Genomic DNA, 19,077 nt, shown 5'->3' with positions numbered 1-19,077 from the left:
TGTGATTCCCGAGGGGCAAATCTCTCTCCCAGTGGACATGGAGGGCAAGGAAGTTATAGTTACGTTCATAGTAGTCCGATCATTCGCCCCTTACACCGCAATCCTGGGGAGGCCGTGGATTCACGCCATGGGGGCCGTTCCGTCCACCCTTCACGTGAAAGTAAAATTTCCTACTGAGTATGGAGTTGTAGAAGTAAGGGGGAATCAGCAGGTGGCGAAGCAATGCCTCGTAGCCGCGGTCCGGTGGGAAAAGGAACAGCTCGGTCAAGCTGAGCACGCCGAGAAAAAGACTGCATAGCAATTACAGATACCCCGGGAAACTGGGGCGGACATTGCCGAGGAGGTGCTGAAGGTAAGAATTCTCCCAGAAAGTGACAAGTACTTCCAGATAGGTACGAGCATGAATGACCGGGAAAGGGTAGAAATGTTGTTGTTCCTGTTGCAGAACATAGATGTCTTCGCATGGAACCCGTATGAAGTGCCCGGCGTAGACCCCGAGTTCATTGTTCACAAACTCAATGTGGACCCATCATTTCCCCCGAAAAAGCAGAAGCCGAGAAGAGCATCAAAGGAACACGTCGATGCAGTAAACCTGGAGGTCCAGCGACTGAAGGAAGCCGGGGTCATAAAAGAAATATTCTTCCCGAGATGGCTAGCAAACACTGTCGTAGTGAAGAAGAAGAGTGGTAAATGGAGAGTTTGTGTGGACTTCACCGACTTGAACAGAGCGTGTCCCAAGGATCCATTCCCGATGCCCAAGATTGATCAGCTAGTGGATGCCACTTACGGGCACCCGAGAATGAGCTTCCTGGACGCCTTCCAAGGCTACCACCAGATTGCCTTGGCGCCCGAGGACCGAGAAAAGACAGCATTTATATCCCCGAACGCAAACTATCACTACGAGGTCATGCCGTTTGGATTGAAGAATGCCGGGGCCACCTACCAGCGTATGATGACAAGGATGTTCCGAGAAAAAATTGGGTGCACGGTTGAAGTTTATATCGACGACATGGTGGTAAAAATCAGGAAAGAGTCGCTGCATACTGAAGACCATCGGGGAGTATTCGAGATACTACGACGACACAAGCTGCGCCTGAATGCCGAAAAGTGCACTTTCGGAGTGGGGGCTGGCAAGTTCCTGGGTTATCTGATCTCCACTCGGGGAATAGAGGCTAACCCCGACCAAATAAAGGCCGTCAATCGCCTCAAACCACCGAGCAATCCTAAGGAGGTGCAAGTGCTCACTGGGATGTTGGCCGCCCTGAACCGATTCATCTCCAAGTTTGCCGATCGCTACCGACCATTCTATCAACTTCTGAAGAAGTGGAAGGGGTTTCAATGGGATGAGAGCTGCGATGAAGCTTTTCGAGAACTAAAGGAATATTTGGCAAAGGCGCCAAGGTTGACAGCCCCGGAGCCCGGGGAGGATCTGTTTATGTACCTTGCAGTCACCGATCATGCCGTAAGTGCTGTGTTACTAAGGGACCGGGGAGTGCAAATGCCGGTGTATTACGTGAGCAAAACCTTAGTCGATGCTGAGACAAGGTATCTGCCTCTCGAAAAGTTGGTGCTGGCCTTGGTACACGCCACAAGGAAGTTACCACATTACTTCCAGGCACACACAGTGTTCGTCCTCACCGAGTATCCATTGCAATCACTGTTGAAAAGATCCGACTTCACAGGGCGGATTGCTAAATGGGGGACTCGGTTGGGATCGTTTGACATAAGATACCGACCTAGAAGCTCGGTGAAGGGACAGGTGCTCGCTGATTTCATCGCGGAATTTACACCCAAGAATGAAGGCAAGGTAATCTGTAGTGCGGAGACTCGCCCATGGAGGTTATTTGTGGACGGCGCATTAAATGCTATGGGGGCCGGGGCTGGTATTGTCATAATCACCCCTGAAGGTATGCGACTGGAACACTCCTTCAGATTGGGGTTCAAAGCCTCGAACAACGAAGCCGAATATGAAGCCCTACTGGCCGGGTTAAGGGCAGTATTGCATCTAGGTGCAAAGGACGTCGAGATCTACTCGGACTCTCGGCTAGTTGTTTATCAGATCACCGGGGACTTCGAGGCTCGGGACCCCCGAATGAAAGCTTATCTAAGTACGGCAAAGCAAATTATCGGTCAGTTTGGAACGGTAAAGATATCCCAGGTAGCCCGGTCACAAAACAAGCATGCTGACTCTCTTGCCACGTTAGCCTCATCGGCTACCGAGGACACACCAAGGCTTATCACGATAGAACTTATAAGGGAGCCAAGCATCTGTGTGAAGACTGCTTTCGACCAGGCCGGAGTAGAGGTTGCGCAGGTGGCGGTAGCCGGACAATGCTGGATGAACCCGATCATAGACTTTCTTTCCGAAGATAAAGTTCCAGAGGATGAGACCGAGGCCAACAAGATTCGACGAATGGCTCCCAGGTACTGGTTGTCTTCGGATCGAAAGTTGTACAGAAGGTCCTTCGCGGGCCCTTACCTCTTGTGCCTGCATCCTGAAAGAGTCAAGGAGCTTCTAACCGAGCTACATGAAGGAGTGTGCGGCGGGCATGCTGGGGGACGATCTTTAGCACACAGAGCAATGACGCAGGGGTTTTGGTGGCCACAGATGCAGAAGGACGCCGCCGAATACGTTCGGAGCTGCGAACAATGTCAAAAGCACGCACCAATGATCCATTAGCCGGTAGGACGTCTAAATCCTGTCAGCAGCCCGTGGCCATTTGCACAATGGGGGCTTGACATCCTCGGGCCATTCCCCCGAGCAACGGGGAACCGCCGATTTTTACTGGTGGCTGTAGATTACTTCACAAAGTGGGCTGAAGCTGAAGCCTTGGCCAATATCCGGGATACTGACGTGAAAAAATTTGTGTGGAAAAACATAGTTACAAGGTTTGGGGTGCCGAATTCGCTAGTAACAGACAATGGGCTACAGTTCGACAACAACGCTTTTCGGACCTTTTGCAGCAAGCTCGGCATCAAGAACAAGTATTCAACCCCGGCGTACCCCCAGAGCAACGGCCAAGCCGAAGCAGTAAACAAGACTATTTTGAACGGGCTCAAGAGAAGGTTGGATGGAGCAAAAGGAAGATGGGCAGAAGAACTACCCAGCGTTTTATGGGCCTACCGCACGACCCCCAGGAGATCCACGGGAGAAACCCCATTTTCTCTGGCATACGGAGCAGAAGCGATGATACCGACCGAGGTGAGCTTATGCAGTGCACGGGTCGCCGAGTTTGACCCCGTACAGAACGCCGACCTGATGATGGAGCATTTGGATTGGCTAGAGGAATGCAGGGAGGCCGCGACCGTACGTCTTGCCGAGTATCAGCAGAAGCTGGCCCAAAGGTACAACCGAAATGTAAAGGCCAGGGAATTCTGTGCCGGGGAATTAGTGTTAAGGAGGGTAGTGGGGAACATGCGGGACATGGCTGCAGGGAAGCTCGCTCAGAGTTGGGAGGGACCATACAGAGTCACAGCCGTCGCGGGTGCAGGGGCCTACTACTTGGAAGACCTGGACGAGAAACCGCTCCCCCGACCATGGAACGCCAACAACCTGAAGAAATTCTACGCGTAATCATCGATGTAAGCCAAAACTTGTATTCTATTAAGATTAAGAGCATGATGAACTTTTTTGCCTATGCTGTTTTTGACCCCGTAACCGCACACCAAGAGAATCACCAATAAATCTTAAGGACAGAAACCTGACCCTCGGCTCGATCAATGTCGCCGAGCAGGTGAAAACCTTACAAATAAATCTTAAGGACAGAAACCTGACCCTCGGCTCGATCAATATCGCCGAGCAGGTGAAAACCTTACAAATGAATCTCGAGGACAGAAACCTGACCCTCGGCTCGATCAATATCGCCGAGCAGGTGAAAACCTTACAAATAAATCTATAAGGACGGAAACCTGACCCTCGGATCGATCAATATCGCCGAGCAGGTGAAAACCTTACAAATGAATCCTAAGGACGAAACCTGACCCTCGGCTCGATCAATATCGCCGAGAAGGTGAGAACCTTACGAGTAAATCTGTAAGGACAGAAACTTGATTCTCGGTTAAAATCAAATATCCGGACAAGTAGGAACTTTGCAAACAAATACTCGAAGGACGAAAACACAATTCTCGGTTAAACCAAAACCTGATAAAAACCTAACCCTTTTACAAATACTAAGTCCAAACAGCACTCTCAAAATACCCACAGAACCGCGCAACAGGTTTTCGGGGGTACCGTTCTATTAAGCGGTCATAGCACCAGTATAATTCAAGCAAAACACAAACAGATATAAATTCATTCAACAAATTGAAACGGAAAAAGAAAACGGACTATTAATTAAACAAGTAAAAGCAATTGTTCAATCACCACATCCCGGTGACATAGGCAAATAAAAATAAGCTAATAAGTAAAAGTAAAATCAGCTGGGAGGTTGGGTCGGCGGTGGCACTTCCTGCTGGACGATCAGGGAAAAAGGCTGGGCCTCATCAAGAAGTTCCTGCACAGTAGGTATGCTAGTGGCCTCCGTTTCCTCGGGCTCAGCGTGAGAGTCGATTTGCTCAACCAACTCCCTCATACTGGCCGTCTCCTCCTCGTCAAGAGCAGCCGAGGCGTCCTGGACGGCAGGTACAGGGTTTGGAAAGGGAATCTGGCCGGGGTCTCTTAGCGGCGAATCTTCAGGAACTCCCATTGCCTGAAGAGCGGCAAACCACCCGGCCTCGAAACCCATATGCCGAGCTCGAGTCACCACCGGCTCTGCGGAATTCTCGGCGTCGGCAAAACCTACGTCGTACCACTTTTGTTCCGCAGCCGCCAAGCCTGCCCTAAGATCGGCTATCTCCTCAGCATTGGAAGTGTTGAGGCTGAGGGCTTCAGCTAGTTTGAGCTCCATCTCATTTTGCTTGGTCAGGAGCTCTGCATTTTTTTTTTCAGCCAATGCCCGGTACTTCTCCGCAGCAACAGCCTTCTTCTCAGCAGCCTCAGCAATCTTCAGCTTTTCCTTAGCCGTTTTTACTGCTGACTCCCGCGCCCCCTTCTCGCGCTCGTTTTCCTCATCAAGCTCCCGTGCCCGGGCAGCCACGATGTGAGCCAGTTGAGCGGCCTAGCAAACACGGGGGTTAACAAAGAAACAAAAGGAAATCTATATGGAGTAGAGAGATAAAAGAATTACCGCAATGGCGTGCCACTCTAACCGGCGCCCCATAGACTCCTCGGACCTATCCTCAAAAGCATGCACGTCCTCGGGGAGTTGGAGAGCTCCAGCCAAAGTCTGGGCAATACGGCCGCCCTCGCCCTTATCCCACATCCGAACAGAGGCGGTTGAGGGCAATGGCTTACCGTCCAGAAGGAACTTTGGCTCCCACGCTGGAGCCACTTGGGAGGAGGACGCGCCCCCCGTGCCAGCTTCGGTTGGCGGCTCGCGGATAACGATTCCGCCTGTTGGTCGGGGAGGAGTCTGGACTATGGCATCCCCCGGGCCCGTGGAAGGTTGCTCGGTTACTTTCTGCTTCTTACGGGCCCGTCCGGACTACGGAGGGGGAGGAGGCTAAGACGCTGGACCCCGACCCTGAGTAGGCAGGGGCTGGTTGGGCGGCCGGGCGCCAGGCACGAACCGGTCAAGGGTCATGACTCTCCGTGCCACCATTCTTGCACCGGGTTGGATCGCTTCAGCTAGCAAGTTAGCCGCTTCTATCACTTGCTGTTGAGGCTCAGCGGGTGGATCCTCGGGATGGGGCTGCTCTTGGGCTTGGTCCCCTTGTTGTATGGCTTCGTGAGCTCTCTCTCTAAGGCGCCGAGATACCCGTTCCGCGGAATCGTCTCGCAGGGGGACTAGCTCGTCCGCGGTAGTGAACCGCCGACCAAATTCCCTCGCTTCCCCGGTTGTAAGCTTCGGCGGCAAAAAATTCACGTACTGGACGTCTATGTACGATAGCAGGGGGCTGTCAACTATCAGCGCCTGCTTGAAAGGTTGCCAGGTAGAATAAACCGGTTCCACTCCGAGGATCAGGTGTGAGGCTCGGAGTTGCCCGTCCCAATGCACGTAGATCTCGGAGCGGAGGACGAAGTTTAAATCCCTGGTGTGGATGGCCCTGAGGTCCTAAGTAAACACTTTGCCGTCTGCAAAAGAACAGGTGACGCATTAGCCTTTAAAAAAAAAAAAAAAAAAAATTTACTGCAATAAGAAGAAAGGAAGAGGCAGTGGAAAACAATTATACGAAGGGGATGGTACAAACCCACTTCACGCCGTGTAAGGGGGCAAGGGAACTCCCCGGCAAACCAATTGCCGCGCACCCTGACGAACTCCCCGGCGGAGTTCCTGTTCGAATCGGGTAGGCACGATATCAGCCGTACCCGAGCATCCCTTGTCTTTAAGTAATAATTGGTGGATTTGTTCCCACAGAGGCTGTACATTTGGTTAATATCATGGTGGTCTAATTGTAAGTTAAAGGTATGGTTCAACTTGCTGACACAACTAACTACCCGGTAAAAATTGGGGGGAAGCTGGTCGGGGCACAGCCCATAGTAAGTGAGTGTGCTTATCAAGAGGGGATCTACGGGGAACCTAACCCCACCTTCTAAAATGGACATCAAAGGAAAGAAGGCTGTACCCTGCCCTCGGTGGAGTTCCATATCACTCTCATGGCAGTAAGCCACGTCCACGTCATTGGGAATACTAAATTTACTCCTAAAGGTGGCCAAAGCAGCCGGGGTATCTAGAAGGTAAGAGTAACCCATCTATAAAGCCTAAAACTACAAGAATGAACTCAAAGAAACAAAGCTGAAGGAACAGGAAGGGGAAGAAAGACTTACTTTGGGTTCTAAGAAGGAAAAGAACGCTGAGCAAGCAAGCGCACAGAAATGTGGTCGGCAGAGAGTACGCACTAAAGATCAGAGGCGGAGGAAAAATGGAATGGTGATTAGAGAAGGACTATTTATAGAGCCAAAAAGAAATAGGGGAAGAAGAAACGCTTAATCAAGCAATAAATGGGCACAGTCTACGAGCGACCCAGCGAATGCCAAGCGTAACCGATTCGCGCGTCGCTTCGGTTCACGAACCGTCAGGCAATAATGACGACTGCGCCTGGCGCCGCGAAACGGCGCGTCTTTTGAGATGAATATTAATAAGAAGTGACAGCCAGAAGTCCCAGACTTGAAGATTCCCGAGGTCAAAAGGCCCAGGCAGCTCCTTGATTCTTCTCGGCGACCGAGTATGAATCAAGGGGGGGCTATTGTACGGCGCCGAGATTCCAAAGCCCATACTGGCCTTGGGCCCAGACCCATCTAGGCCCCGGGCCCAAGCCCATACCGGCCTTGGGCGCAGGCCCGGCAGAAAGTTCCGGTTACCTTGTGCCCTTCTTGAAACTGCCTTAGAGTAAAAGCAAGTTTTGGGTATTGAGTTCCCAGAGTTGACCGGTTAAAGTTTTCCCGGTAGAGCATATGAGTCATCCGGGAAAATCAAGATATGCACGGGAACGTGGGTTGCCGAACATAATCGGTCAAAACGGAACCAAGTTCCAAGATCATAAATGCTGCACTGCCCTTTCACCTAAACACCCACTTTAACCAAATAATACTGGACCTTCAGTAGCACTAACGGTGACTGTAATCATAATCTCCCCACTAACCTTGGCTATAAATAGAAGAAAGTTGGGAGAATAAGGGGTTCAGAAATATTGAGAGAAAACAGTCAAGGAGAGGGTACTAACTGGGTGTTACTTTGAGTCTCTCTGCCGAGAACGACCCATTGTAGGAAATACTTAAGCCCACTACAAATAAATTATGAGCCCAGGTGACCTAAGGTCCAGAAGTCTTGCACTTGGTTCTTACAAGTACAATATAATATAAACTCCTCGAGTTACTCTGAGGACATATTTTCTCATCCTATGTGTGTCTAACAGTATTAAATTATCAAATTTAATCATTTTTCTTCTGGAGTAGATCTAGTTCTTTCATCCACGCTCAACAAATTTATTGTTTGGGCCACTTGGGCTAGAACCCAATCCTATTTTAGGACTAATCCAATTTCAATCCTAATCCAATTTCAATCCTTACAATTGGCGCCGTCTGTGGGAAGAGCTTGATCTAGTCCAAAGGAGACTCAATCGCAACGTTCACGATGGAGGAGGCAGGACCACACCAGGTAGATGTTAATCTACATCAAGCCAAATCAAGGGGTTCTCAACACAGCAATCTACGTAGGGGCTCTGAATGGAAATGAGGTCGTAAGAGAAGTATGCACACAACCCATACCAGTAAAGGTCAATCTCGGGGGAAGAGTTATGTTTCCCATGCAAAGAATGACAGAGACATACAACGTGAAATCGACAAGTTGAAGAGGGAGTTGCGTCATGCTCGATGAAGACGTTCATCGCCCAACTCCGAACCATCCTCTGAAGAGATAGATGGTGCTAGTTATAGACGGAGATCTAGAACTCCGCCCAGTGAGACCTTTTCCTATGAAGAGGAGCACCATCATAGACGTAGGTACAGAAGCCCACCTTGCAGAGGCTTGGGCAATGATGCCATGAACAAGGCGCTGAGTCAAGTTTCTAAATCACCCTTCACACGGAACATTGAAGATACGAGCCTTCCTTGGTGATTTCATCAACCCACATTCACCATTTATAATAGTCAGACTGACCCGGTAGAACACGTTAGCCATTTCAGTCAGAGGATGGCTATTCACTTCAAAGATGAGGCCTTGATGTGTAAGGTCTTTCCATCTAGCTTGGGCCGGGTGGCAATGAGGTGGTTCACTGGTTTGAGGGGGAATTCTATTGACTCCTTCAAGAAACTCACCCAGGTTTTTGGTGCTCACTTTATTACTTGCAGCAGGGTTCCTCGGCCTTTGGGGTCCTTATTGTCTATGTCCATGCGGGAGGGTGAGATTCTAAAGGCTTATTCGGATAGATATTGGGAGATGTTTAATGAAATAGAAGGAGAGCACGATGATGTGGCTATTAGCACTTTCAAGGCTGGGCTTCCAACCGAGCATGATTTGAGGAAATCTCTAACTGGTAAACCTGTTACTAGTGTATGCCAATTGATGGATCGGATTGACAAGTACACAAGAGTAGAAGAGGACCAACTGCAAAGGAAAGGAAAGGCTAAGGTGATCCCTTAGGAGAGGAGGGATTTTAGGTCGGACCGGTACAATAATAACCGACCTTGAAAAAACTTTGTAGGGCAGTCAGGATCTGACAACACCCAGGCAATTCACGCTGTGTTTCAAGAGCCAGTGCAACAAGTATTAGAGAAGATTAAGAATAAGCCGTTCTTCAAATGGCCAAACAAGATGGCAGGAGATCCTATGAGACGCAACCAGAACCTTTATTACCACTATCATCAGGATCATGGACACATAATGGAGGATTGCAGGATTTTATGAGACCATTTGGACCAGTTAGTTCGAGAAAGGAAGTTGAAGCAACTCTTGCATCATTCCAGTGGTCGGTTAAGCCAGGCGGGCTCAGAGCTTCAGGGGGATGCTTCTTCAAGACTCCCCTTTGGCACAATAAACGTTATTTTTGCTGCCCCGGGAAGGACTAGATCTTGTCCTTCTAGGGTGATGTCGATATCCCATTCTTCGGCCGAGGAGTCTAGCTCAATGCCTAAGAGAGCCAAGATGGACGCCCCGTTAGTGTTGGGTTTTTTAGATGAGGACAAAGTTGGAACTATACAGCCCCATGATGATGCTCTTGTAGTTATGCTAAGAATTGGTGGGTACGATGTGAAAAGGGTGATGATTGACCAAGGGCAGTACTGCTGACATAATGTACCCTGACTTGTATAGAGGGCTAAATTTGAAACCTGAGAACTTGACGGCCTACAGTTCTCCTCTGGTGAGTTTTGAGGGAAAGATGGTTGTCCCAAAAGGTCAGATCAGATTACCTGTGCAGACCGGTACAGATGTGGTGGAGGTGGACTTCATCGTTGTAGATGTCTTCTCTCCCTACAAGGCCATTATGGGCAGACCTTGGCTTCATACCCTGGGGGCTGTCTCCTCTACTCTACACCAGAAGATGAAGTACCCATCCGGAGACCAGGTTTTGGAGATAGAAGGAAGTCAAACTGTGGCCTGACAATGCCTGGTAGTGGCTATCCAACATCAGCCTGAGGTGGAAACCTCGGCCACCGCTGATAACGGTTTATAGCAATCAGAAACCCCGACATTACCCTTCAACAGACCAGCCAACGAGGCGGAGTGCGAAGATTTGGAAAGGGTAATCGTTGGCGATGATTCGAAGAAGTTCTTTCAGATTTGAGCTAAACTGCCTCTGCAGGAGAGAGAGCATTTGGTTGAATTCCTCAAAGAAAATGTTGATGTGTTCACGTGGAATGCATATGAAGCCCCGAGTATTGACCCAAGTTTCATCTGTCATCATCTAAATGTTAATCCTTCCATCACCCCGAAGAGACAGCCACCTCGGCGTCCGCCAAAAGAGCATGTCGAAGCTGTCAGAAATGAAGTAGCCAAGCTCAAGCAAGCTGGGGCTATCAAGGAAGTTTTTACTCCCAATGGTTAACCAACACGGTGGTGGTGAAAAAGAAGATTGGGAAATGGCGAGTGTGCGTGGACTTCACGGACCTCAATAAGGCTTGTCCCAAGGACCCTTTCCCTATGCCTAGGATAGACCAGTTGGTGGATGCAACGGTAGGTCATCCTCGGATGAGCTTTTTGGATGCCTTCCAAGGATATCACCAAATACTGTTAGCATTGGATGATCAAGAAAAGACAGCTTTTGTTACTCCCATTAGAAACTATCATTACAAAGTGATGCCTTTTGGTTTAAAAAATGCGGGGTCTACTTATCAACGGATGATGACTAAGATGTTCGAACCACAATTGGGCAGGAACATTGAAATCTATATCGATGATATCGTTGTAAAGAAAAAAGTGGTGTCTGGGCATGTGGGAGATCTTGCGAACATTTTTGGAATTCTGATAAAGCACAAGTTACGTTTGAATGTTTCAAAGTGTTCATTTGGTGTAGGCTCTGGAAAGTTCTTGGGCTACATGGTGACTCATAGGGGAATTGAGGTGAATCCAAATCAGATTAAGGCCATTAATGGCTTACAAGCACCTCGGAATCCCAAGGAGGTGCAAAAACTGACAGGGATGACTGCTGCTTTGAACCGATTTATATCTAGGTCAGCTGATAGGTGCAAACTCTTTTTCCTTTTACTGCATAAGTGGAAAGGATTTGAATGGATTGAGGAATGTGCTGTAGCGTTTCAGCAACTGAAAGAGTACCTATCTCGGCCATCTATCATGTCCAGTCCTGAGATGGATGAGGTTCTGTTTTCCTATTTGGCGGTAGCCTCCCATGCAGTAAGTTTTGTTTTGATACGAGAAGATAGTGGCATCCAAAGACCAGTCTATTACGTAAGTAAGTCACTTCATGAAGCCAAGTGTGGTACTTATCACTGGAAAAGGCTATCTTGGCAGTAGTATATGCTACATGAAAACTCCCCCATTATTTTTAAGCGCACACCGTGGTGATTCTAACTCAATTACCGCTCAAGTCCATACTTCGAAGTGCTGATTATACAGGGAGGATTGCTAAATGGGGCACGATTCTAGGAGCTTTCGACATCAAATATATGCCTCGTACATCTGTGAAATGCTAGGTCCTCGCCGATCTAATAGCCGAGTTTGCTGAACTTCCAAAAGAAGCAGAGGTGAAGCAACATGACATGGATGAAAAATCGGTTGGCCTAATCTCCACGCAGGACACCTCATCCTGGAAAGTATATGTGGACAGAGCAGCAAACCAATGGGGAGTAGGAGTGGGGCTAGTTCTGGTATCCCCCGAAAAGATCATCATTGAAAAGTCCTTAAGGCTGGGATTCTCGGCTACAAAGAACGAAGTGGAATATGAAGCTTTGCTGATAGGAATGACTATGGTCTAGAAAATGGGTGGAAAGGCAGTGGAAATGTTCTCAGATTCAAGACTGATCGTGGGCCAGGTAAAAAGGGAACTGGAAACCCGAGATACAAGAATGCAGGAATATTTGTGTCAAGTTAAGCGTGTACAAACAAAATTTGAATCCTTTGATTTGTCACATATCCCCAGAGGTGAAAATACCCATGCAGATTCTTTGGCTACCCTTGCCACCTCCTCAGCACGGAATTTGCCCCGAGTGATAATTGTCGAGGATTTGTGCATTCCCACCCCAACGAGGAAAGATTTGCTCCAAATCCATCAAGTCAATTTGGGGCCAAGCTGGATGGACCCCATACTGCTATTCCTCGAAAGCGATATATTGCCTGAGGAAAAACCTGAAGTTGAGAAAATACGAAGTAAAGCTCCTCGGTTTTGGTTGTCCGAGGACAGAAAGTTGTATAAGTGTTCTTTTTCTGGGCCATATCTACTTTGTGTACATCCCAAGATGTCAAAGTCACTCCTAGAGGAACTACATGAAGGAATTTGCGGAAGTCACACGGGGGGAAGATCCCTATCTCACCGGGCTATTACTCAAGGATACTAGTGGCAGAATATGCAGAAAGAAGCGCAAGAGTATTTTAGAAAATGTAACCAATGTCAGAGATTCGCTCCAAACATCCACCAGTCTGGAGGAGTTCTTAATCCTCTTTATAGCCCTTGGCCTTTTGCTCAGTGGGGTTTAGATATTGTAGGTCCTTTTCCTAAAGCACTAGGAAACAAAAAGTATTTGCTGGTCGGCACGGATTATTTCACTAAGTGGGTCGAAGCTGAACCTTTGGCTAATATTAGAGATGTAGATGTTAAAAGGTTTATTTGGAAGAATATCGTTACTCGATTCGGGGTTCCCTATACCCTTATCTCGGATAATGGCCTTTAGTTCGATAGCAAAGCCTTTAGGCAATACTGTTCTGACCTGGGGATAAAGAAAAGATATTCCACTCCAGCCTATCCTCAAGGAAACGGGCAAGCTGAAGCTGTCAACAAGGTTATAGTGAATGGACTTAAAAAGAGGTTGGACGACGCAAAGGGAAAATGGGTGGAGGAATTACCACACGTCCTTTGGATGTATCGAACAACACCTCGACGATCAACAGGAGAAATCCCTTTCTCAATGACATATGGAACCTAGGCCGTAATCCCTCTGGAAACTGGTTTCCTAACGTTGAGAACTAGTGCATTTACCCCGGGCGGTAATGATGGGTTGTTGGAAAGGAGTCTGGATTTGATCGAAGAGCGAAGGGAGAATGCAATGGTCCAACTAGCTTACTACTAGCATAAGCTCAAGCAAGGTTATGATACCAATGTAAAGCTGAGGCCTTTAGCTGTAGGAGATCTGGTACTGAGGAAAGTTCTGGGAACCACCAAGAATCCAGCCTGGGGAAAATTGGGGCCTAATTGGGAAGGACCATATCAAATCACTTTAGTGGTAGGAATAGGTGCCTACTATTTGGAAGATCTAGATGAAAAGGCTATACTCCACCCTTGGAATGTAAACAATCTAAAAATGTATTATTATTAATAAAAATAGTCTTGTTTAGCTTCCTTTTAATTTGTTCCAATCATATGTCATGTGTTTCCTCATCTATTGAAATATTAAACAGAAACTAAGTTATGTCAGGTTCCTCAGATCACAAATTTAGTGGAAATTTATACCCTATGACATCTATTGAAATATTAAACAGAAACTAAGTTATGTCAGGTTCCTCGGACCATAAACTTAGTGGAAATTAATACCTATGACATCTATTGAAGTATTAAACAGAAACTAAGTTATGTCAGGTTCCTCAGACCACAAACTTAGTGGAAATTAATATCCTATGACATCTATTGAAGTATTAAACAGAAACTAAGTTATGTCAGGTTCCTCGGACCACAAACTTAGTGGAAATTAATACTCTATGACATCTATTGAAGCACTAAACAGGTTCAATAGAAATTAATATACCCTCATACTATTAAAATGCTAGTTCAACACGAACTTGAGCACTTAAAGGGAGTAAACCCTTAATTTCCATTCTCGGATCACAAGGTTTGTGATCACCTAGTAAAGATATAAACCTCAATAAGCCTATGAGCATCATTTAGAGCATACTAAGGCACTCCGAATTTAACTTTATTTAATCAAACGTTTGGATGTTTACTTGAGGTTAAACTTGTTAGAATAGATATATATGTATTCAAAATATGTCTATGTAATGTTACGGATTCAATGGTTATCATCCATTTCAACGGCCAATTAAAAGCATGTGTAAACTATGTTTTTTCTTTTGTACAAACAAAGGGCAATCAAGATGAAAACTACTCAAAACCAAAGTAACAAAACAGATAAAATAAAAATGAAATGAATAATAACTCAAATGAATTCAAGAGGTTAAAAATACATACTTCATTAAAATATGTCTAAAAAAAAAAGGGGGACAAAATCCCTTACAAAAGTCATAATTATATTACAAGGCAAGACTCATTTCTTCAGCTTGATCTAAAGCTTGGAAGTTTTGTTTGCTGGGTTATCTGCCTCTGAGGTAGTTATTCCTTCTTTATCTTTGGAGGCTCCCTCAGCGGGCATGACAGTTGAAGCCAAGTCTTGCTGAAAGCCCTGGGAAGCTGCTCCTACCTCCAGAACAACTGCAGCCTTGTCCGAGGGTACTTTTTGAGAAGCACCGGGTTCTTTTGTTGGCCCTTGCTAGCTCGGAAGAGGAGGATCCTGAGGCTGTACTTCTTTATTTTGATCAACAACTGTAGAAGCCCTTTTATCTTGAGTAGAAGGAAGGTCCGAAGCTTGTATGGTAGAAGGGTAGAATATGTTTTCAGGTTTCCTCAGCTCAGAAAAAGCCTCAACCCCAGCTCGGTTAAGGGTTTCATCCCAAGTCCAGGCGCAGTAGATACGACACACAGCTGGAACCTTTGCCCTAAGGGCTTCCTCGGTCTTAGCTACTCCAAGGTTGTAACCCTTCTGCTCGGCCTCATCCCTATCCTTCTCAGCCTCAACCCTTGCCTTCTCAGCTTCAACCTTGGACTTTTCAGCCTGATCTTTCAACTTTTGGGCTTCCTCAAGTTGCTTCTTGAGCACTGCCATCTGTTCCCTAGCAGCAGTTAATTGGTCAGTTGTCTCACATAGGCGCTTCCTCTAGTCCTCGACTTGCCTCTGTATGCCCTCCAAGGCCAAATCAACACTACGGCAAACCTGCTCCTCACTGGCTAACTTTTTCTTCAGCTCGGCATTGCTATTTTCAGATATGGTTAATGTTTGCACAGCTGCCGTTCGTCTTTTTCTCTCATCTTCCAACTGCTGGTAGCAGTTATTAGTAATTTCCTTAAGCCTGAAAGTGGCTTGAACAGCCTAAAAGAAAATGATTAATACCATAGCCAATAGAAAGTATATGTCTATAAATAATAATTATAAGTAAAAAAAAAGGGGATTGACATTTTACCATGCCCAAATATCTTTTATAGTTGAGGAAGACCTCATTCTTCCTCATGCTCCGCAGGTTGGACATATCTTTTGGAAGCAGCAAGGCCTCCTCCACAGCTGAGGCAACGTGGCACCCAATGCCCCTGTTGAAGTCCTTGAGTGATGCATCGTCCCTCAGGGGCTCCCCGCCGTGCATGGATGCTAGGAGCCAGGCTTATGGCTCTGGAGGCTGAGTGTCCGACCTCTCCAGGCCTCATTGTGATGCGTGGCTGACCTTTTGCTGCTTCGCAGCTCGTTGAGCCTCATCTTCTCGGATCTGATGAGATCTTCCAGTCTCAACCACATTTTTCCCTTTCTGCTCCTTTTTCCTTTTTGGATCAATAGGTTTAAGTCTGATAGGTTAAGGTGGGTGAGGAGCAGGAGGAGGTGATTTGGGAAGAGGAGGGGGAATCTGAGACTGTGTGGATTTCCCCAAGGCACTTCTTCTAGGTTGATTTTCTATCAGCTCCATTAAACTCCACTAGGGCTTCCTCTGGACACCCATTTTGTCAAAAACGTCCTCGGGGGGTAGAGTTTGGTTGAAAACCTCGAATTCGTCCGAGGAATCTGACAAATCTACAACCTCCTTTGGGTTTCTTTTTTCTTCTTCTTCTTCTTCTTTTCTTTCTTCCTCTTCCTCGAGAACGAGCTGGGATGAGGATGCTCCTACTGAAGGAGTGGCAACGAAAAGTGGTTGGGTGCGGGAAGTATCTTTAGGGAGTGGAACACCCTCTGGAACGATGAACCCTTGGTAGGCAACACTGATACGATGGAGCCGAGGGTTGCGAGCTTTGATTACATACGTAGGGGCTTGGAAGGCGAACGAGAGAGGTGTGTATCCAAGGATTAAATGGGCTGCTCGGTGTTGACCATCAGCTTCATTCACATACACCTCAGCTTGCAATATCCTATCCAAGCTCACTTTGTTGACTAAGTTGAGCTTGGGTTTGGTAGCACGCTTGTCTGCAAAATCATTGAATTAGAATGAGGTTTCGTTAGAAACAAGAATATTGAGACATGAAAAAGAAATGTAAACCAAAATTCATGAATCTACAGCTATACCCCCACCTGGTTCGCCCGCCTCCATTGGACAAGGTAGGCCGTCGTGCCATTCCCCAGAAAAGATAAGAAAATCCTCCTTTAAATTTTTGTTTGAAGTGGGGAGGCACTGGATTTGCCTTACTTCGAGATACCTCGACTTGAGGTAATATCCCTGCCCCTTCAAATTGTGTAGATTGTATACCCAATTCACATCGTGGTGGGTCAAGTTTAGGTTCATTCTCTCGTTTAAGGCTTCTATACTCCCCAAGACCCTGAATATATTTGGGGCGCACTGTGTGGGAGATAACCTAAAAAACCTAAGATAATTCCTAGTGATGGTACCCATGGGAATGGTCATCCCTCTCTCTATGAAGGCAATCATGGGAATGACCACCTCTCCAGTTTTCCTATAACCGACCCACTCTCCCTGGGCAGCATACCTCATGCCTAATGTTGGTGGGATCCTATACTTAGCCCTGAAACTTCTCATACCCTCCTCGGACTCAACCAAACTTTTGAACTTACCCACTTTCCTAAGAGGTTTCAAAGAAAAATTAACAAGTTTACAATGAAAGCTAGAAGGGTTTAAGTAGACTTACAGGTTTGAAAAAGGGTTCTCGGACAAATTTCTAGTATTTGTAGATGCACAAGGAGATGAAAGAGAGAGACAGGTTCAGTGTACTGTTTAGGTATTTTGGTATTCCAATTCCCAATGAAAAAAGAAAAAATTCCTTTTTTTTAGTGACTCAATTAGATGTTAAATTATGAGACTTTACTAAATTTTGTTTATTTTTAAATCATTTTGGGTGAACAAAATTATAGTTTTTGTAGAGAAAGTACTCTTAATAAATATATTAGAAATTCTTTATAGTACCACTTATTTAGATAAAAGCAAAGGTTAATCAAATGGAAATAATTGAATAAATGACATATTTTAGCTTTTGCAATTGTATTTTCATTATTATTTTTGTTGTTGTTGTTGTTGTTGTTGTTATTATTAATTATTATAAAGATGCACATAGAAACTTAATTATGAGATTTTACGAATTATTGTTTATTCTATATAATTTTTTAAGTGGAAAATTTTGCAGTTTCTGCAGAAAAAATAATCTTAATAGATTATAAATAAAAAATTATTTTCCTAATAAATCAAATTAATCATTGTTAAGCGATGATTGATATGACATTTTGCAAAATAATGATTGATGAGACATTTTGTGTTTTTGCAAAGCATCTTCATATAGGTATGTTTTGATTCAATGTATTTTTATGGATGTATTAAAATAAGTAATGTGTTCAAGAAGAGAAATCATGATTATACTTTGTATACTTCAAAAGAGATTGATTGGTTTGGAATTAAAGATAACATTAAAATAGGATGCTACAAGTTGAAATTTATTAATGGTGGGAAAAAGCTATTTTTCTCATTCTTTTCTAAATGTCATAATTGGAAAATTGTAATTCACGCTATATTCTATCACTAGCAAATTGGCTCATAATATGAATAGATGAAAATAATCTTAATATAAAATAAAATAAAATATATAAATTTTTATTTATAGGGAACACAAAATTCATTAATTAAAAAAAAAGGACCCTTGCCTTTTGTTGGTTTTGTAAATAGTTATATATATATAAAAAAATTCTTAGTTAATAGTTTAATACATTTAAAATGAAATTCTCTTATGATAAAACATTATGTTAGTACTAATATATAATTTTATGAATATTTTAAAAAATAAATTATATATTTTATTTTATTTTAAAATAATTAGATGCGCGGGATTGCGACTAGTTTTGTTAATTGGGTATATCAGTGCACAGCAACAGTATAATACACACTGTTGCTAAATGAAGGCAGGTTTGGCTGTTTCAACCTTTTCAGTGGGCAACAATAAGGAGATCTCTTGTCATATATCTCCATCATCTGCAGAGAAATTTTCTTTTGTCTCTACTAAAAGACAAAGAAATATGGGGTCAATCAAAGGAGTGAGAGTCGTTAGATGCCTAGAAAGGAGGCCCCATGTATCTCATTCGATGTATGTTGATAATGTCCTACTTTTCTGTATGGCAAAAATGATAGAGTCAATGAAGCTAATGTCTTGTAAATTACTACTATAGCCGGTTTGGCCAAGTAAATATAGAAGAGTTAGGGTGCGTCTAGAGAGTCCATCAGCAATTTATGCCCCTCTTGAGGAGGTAAATCATGCATAAGATATATGAGTTCTCCCTCTCACATGAGGGACATGAGAGTAGACCCCACATGTGAGAGGAATGACTCATATTTTTTTCTCTCACTAATCAAATCTATAACCTCAGTCTATATTAAACCTTAATCTGAAACCTCAGTGTTTAATTAATTCTTTTAAAACTCCACAGTTTATTTTGTTACACACTTAAATTAAATGGATTGAATAATGTAATTATTCCTATTTTCTTTTTCAAAATCTTCCCTATTCTTTATAAAATTATATTCAACATTCTGGTCAAATTACTGATACATTCATTGTGTTCAAATTGTATTGTATCTCTAATCTTCAATGAGTGGTGAGAATCTTTTAAGTCTTAACACATACGTGACTAGTAATAAAAATTCATTTTTGCTTAAAATTGCCTGCTAATCTTTTGTATAAGGTTCAAAT

Source organism: Quercus robur, chromosome 11 (assembly GCF_932294415.1).
Source record: "Quercus robur chromosome 11, dhQueRobu3.1, whole genome shotgun sequence".
NCBI lineage: Eukaryota > Viridiplantae > Streptophyta > Magnoliopsida > Fagales > Fagaceae > Quercus > Quercus robur.
This window is presented reverse-complemented; position numbering follows the sequence as displayed.